Below are 4,714 nucleotides of genomic sequence, written 5' to 3'. Positions count from 1 at the left end.
TTCTGCACAGCAAAGGAAACAATCAGCAAAACTAAAAGGCAACTGACAGAATGGGAGAAGATATTTGCAAATGACACATCAGATAAAGGGTTAGTATCCAAAATCTCCAAAGAACTTACCAAACTCAGCACCCAAAAAACAAATAATCCAGTGAAGAAATGAGCAAAAGACATGAATAGACACTTCTCCAAAGAAGACATCCAGATGACCAACTGACACATGAAAAAATTCTCCACATCACTCATCATCAGGGAAATACAAATCAAAACCACAATGAGATACCACCTTACCCTGTCAGAATGGCTAACATTAACAACTCAGGCAACAGCAGATGTTGGCGAGGATGCGGAGAAAGAGGATCTCTTTGGCATTTTTGGTGGGAATGCAAGCTGGTGCAGCCACTCTGGAAACAGTATGGAGGTTCATCAAAAAACTAAAAATAGGGGTTTTTTTTATGACTATGACTCAGTTTTTTATGACTCAGCAATTGCACTACTAGGCATTTATCCAAGGGATACAGGTGTGCTGTTTCAAAGGGACACATGCACCCCCATTTTTATAGCAGTACTCTCAACAATAGCCAAAGTATGCAAAGAGCCCAAATGTCCATCGATGGATGAATGGATAAAGAAGATGTGGTATATACATATACAATGGAGTATTACTCGGCAATCAAAAAGAATGAAATCTTGCCATTTGCAACTATGTGGTTGGAACTGGAGGGTGTTAGGCTAAGTGAAATTAGTCAGAGAAAGACAAAAATCATATGATTTCACTCATATGAGGACTTTAAGAGACAAAACAGATGAACATAAGGGAAGGGAAACAAAAATAATATAAAAACAGGGAGGGGGACAAAACAAAAGAGACTCATAAATATGGAGAACAAGCTGAGGGTTGCTGGAGGGGTTGTGGGAGGGGGGATGGGCTAAATGGGTAAGGGGCATTAAGGAATCTACTTCTGAAATCATTGCTTCACTATAAACTAACTAATTGGGATGTAAATTTAAAAAAATAAAAAATAAAGTTAAATTATAAAAAAAAAAAAGAATTAGGAAAAGGCACGTGGTTGGGGAATGAGGGCCTTCTGGAGATCTGGTAATGTTCTATTCCTGACTGGGGTAGTGGTTACAGAGACGCGCTCACTCTGTGATAACTCACTGAGTTACAGTAGTGTTACCCACTGCAATTAAAAGTTTGAATTTTTTTTGTTGTTGTTAAGTTGGTTCTTAGTCCCTCTCAGTGTTTCGGTTACCTTATTACTAGTTAATATCTAACTCTTGCTGGGGCACCTGGGTGGCTCAGTTGGCTAAGCATCGGACTTTTGATTTTGGTTCAGGTTGATCTCATGGATCCTGAGATTGAGCTCCGTGCTGACAGCGCGGCCCCTGATTAGGATTCTCCCTCTCCCTGTCTCTCTGCTCTCTCTCAAAAATAAATAAATGAACTTAAATACATATTTAAATATATATATTTCTATTTAAATATATATTTAATATATTTCCATTTTATATATATTTATATATATACCCACTCTATATATATCTATAGATAGATAGATAGATAAAACTCTTGCTATTCAGTGAGCTCCCTTTCTCCTCACCCAGCCAATTTGACCATATGTTTTAAAGGCAGATTTTTACCCATAGAAGCCTCTTTTACGATGCTGGTTAACCACCAATGAGGATTTTTTTTTTTTTTAATGCCTGGAAACATTAATCCAGACATCTTATTTCTTAACTTACAGGGTTGTTGCCTTTTAATATTTTACCTTGCAATTATTCATTAACTAACTTTCCTGTTTTATGTGTGATCTCTGTTCTCCCACAAAAATGTTGGACTTAATTGGGCACAAACACTATTACTAAAGAAAGTATGGCTCACACCTGGCCTGGCTTATACCGCAGTCTAGTTCCACACCCAAGGTAAAGACATCACCTCCAATTCCACCCTAACAAACCATGTTCCAGCCTTTCCTCAAGCAGTACAGTCCGTATTAAACTAACAGCTGCTCCAGGGGCACCTGGGTGGCTCAGTCGGTTAAACATCCGACTTCAACTCAGGTCACAATCTCAGGGTTTGTGGGTTCGAGCCCCATGTCGGGCTCTGTGCTGACAGCTCAAAGCCTGGATGGAGCCTGCTTTGGATTTTGTGTCTCCTTCTCTCTCTGCCCCTCCCCCACTCATGCTCTGTCTCTCTCTCTCTCTCTCTCTCTCAAAAATAAGTAAAACATTTTAAAAAATGAAAATAAACTGACAGCTGCTCCAGCCTCTCTCTTTACTCTTCGAACTGGTCAGGTGATCCACAGTGGACAGAGCTCTGCTGTTTTCCATTCACCCTTGACTGTTTCATCCAGTACATCTTGAACAATAAAAACATGCTTTGCTTCTCACCCCCTCACCCACTCACTCAAGAGTTCCCCAAAAGGGTGCCAAATAGTTCTAGCAGGCCAGTGAATAAATAATCTGTGTTCATCTGGCGGTGATCTGCCTTCTACAGCAACCGCAAGAATGTGCCGTGTCATAAAATCGGCAAACATTTTATTATGTGTGAATGTGATTTTGAGAATCCCGTGAGAATGTGATCTTCTCCCAGAGACCATATATAAGCTTTTGCTTTAAGATTGTTCATGTCTTCCTCACATACAGGGCCACTTCAACTCTCATCTGCCCATCCGTCTCCTTCTTTTTCTCTGGAAGTATGTCCCATTAATCATCTTCCCGTTCAGTCCCTGCTGATCAGATAAGCCTTCATAAGTTCTTCATACACCATTAAGGGTTTCAGATCTCCTGTTTAGTAAGCCATGACCCGGCCATGAGATAGGAGGACCATTTTGTCACCTGACTTGGTGTGGCTTTTCCTGCTTGTATCTATTTGCTACACTGTTGGCCAGGGGGAAAAGCAAACCCAGGAAAAGCCTCCTGATGGCCATTTTACAGTCCAGGACTGGAACACTGATGACAGTCTGCAGACGGTGGCCCTCCCTTTGAGAGGAGAGGAAACAGGACTTCTGGTTCTGGGCTAGTGAGGCCTCTGGTGGTGCAAGAGCTGTTGCTCATGATGAACATTTCCCTTCAGCCTGACAAAAGGCTAGTTAATCTCTGTGTGTGTTTCTCTATGTGTGTACCTCTCCCTTCCTCTCTCTCTCACACACACACACACACACACACACTCCAGCCAGCACTGGCAGAGCACACAGGAAGGCAAACCTTAACTCATTTCTCACTCACTGCTCTGGAAACAAGACTCAGAGAGATCTCAGGGGCACATGGTCTTCACAGCAGAACAAGAACAGAAGGAGATGGGGCTAATGTGGGAGGTGAAAAGGTATTAACTCCTGAGTAAGGCCCCACTGGGAACAGATGTTTGGATAGGGGTCTGACTAGAGGGAGTGGCATCTAGAACTCTTCATGGAGGAGAGAGAAGAGAAGATGGAGCCCTAGGAGAAAACCTGGCCTTTCCACAAATGGCGAGACTCTGCTTCTATCAGAACACTGCTTCTATCACCACAAACCCTGGGGTCAGAGGAAACTATCTTCATTTTTTTTTTCAGTTTATTTATTTATTTTGAGAGAGAGAGAGAGTGCAGGGAAGGGGCAAAGAGAGAGGAAGAAAGAATCCCAAGTAGGCTCCGTGCTGTCAGCATGGAACCAGATGCAAGGCTTGAACTCATGAACCGTGAGATCATGACCTGAGCCAAAATCAAGAGTCGGACGCTTAACCAACTAAGCCACCCAGGCACCCCCAGAGAAGACTATTTTTAAAGGGAGGGAGGAGATTCTAGGTTCCTTAGTCTGCTGTGTCTCCAGTATTAAGATTTTGGTTGGATGGTTGGTTGGATGGTTGTATCATATTTTAATAAGAAACCATGTGACATGATGATGTGAATCGCATTTAGCAAGCAACATTCCAGAGCCTGAGAGAAGTTGCAAAAATCTGCCCAAAGAAAATGAAGCAGAGGGACATTCACACAATTAGAGGTGGCATGGGAGAAAGGAAGAAGTGCTTGTCACCAGCAAACCCCCAACCCACTCTGCCCCTGCCCAAGTTGAGGGGAGCAGCCAGGATACCCCCCCCCAAGTTTTGGCTTCCTGTCGCACCCTGTGGTGATGGCCTGACCACCCAGAGGGACTGTGCTCAGCTTCTTTTGCTATTTCAGAAAGCAGCTGTGGGGGAAACAGTCCCATTTCAATGAATGAAATCCTTGTGATTGCTACAGACTCAGAAGAGACCCTTGTCTTCCTGAAAGGCAAACCAGCTGCATTTGCACCAATACCCAGATGCAGACAGAAATTTCTCATGTCTTGTTGTCTGGCTCCGATTTGAATGTTTTCACAGCTGAAGTGTCAGATGTACTGTGAGCGCTGAAAACAGCTTAACTTTAGTTCAGTTGTAAAAGGAGAGGCTAAAAAAGAAGGAGAAGTCAACCCACTCACCCCCAGGACGCAGAAGAAGAAAGACTTTAAGGAGTTTGAGGAGAAATTGAGTACACTCAGACAGGACCTGTTTCCCATCAGCCTACTGGGAGAGAAGTGGTTGCTGGGAGCTAGCACTGTCCCTATGTATATTCCCTCCCACAAAGGACACACAGCTCTGGAAGGAACTCCTGCCTCACCTCCATGAGGATATTGATGAAACTCCACCCCCCTGAATCCATGGTCTTAGGGCATCTGATTTAGCAGAACCTCCTTTCCCTCTGCCCAGTCCCCTCCCC

This window comes from Acinonyx jubatus, chromosome B3, assembly GCF_027475565.1.
Source record: "Acinonyx jubatus isolate Ajub_Pintada_27869175 chromosome B3, VMU_Ajub_asm_v1.0, whole genome shotgun sequence".
In the NCBI taxonomy this organism is placed as follows: Eukaryota; Metazoa; Chordata; class Mammalia; order Carnivora; family Felidae; genus Acinonyx; species Acinonyx jubatus.
This window is presented reverse-complemented; position numbering follows the sequence as displayed.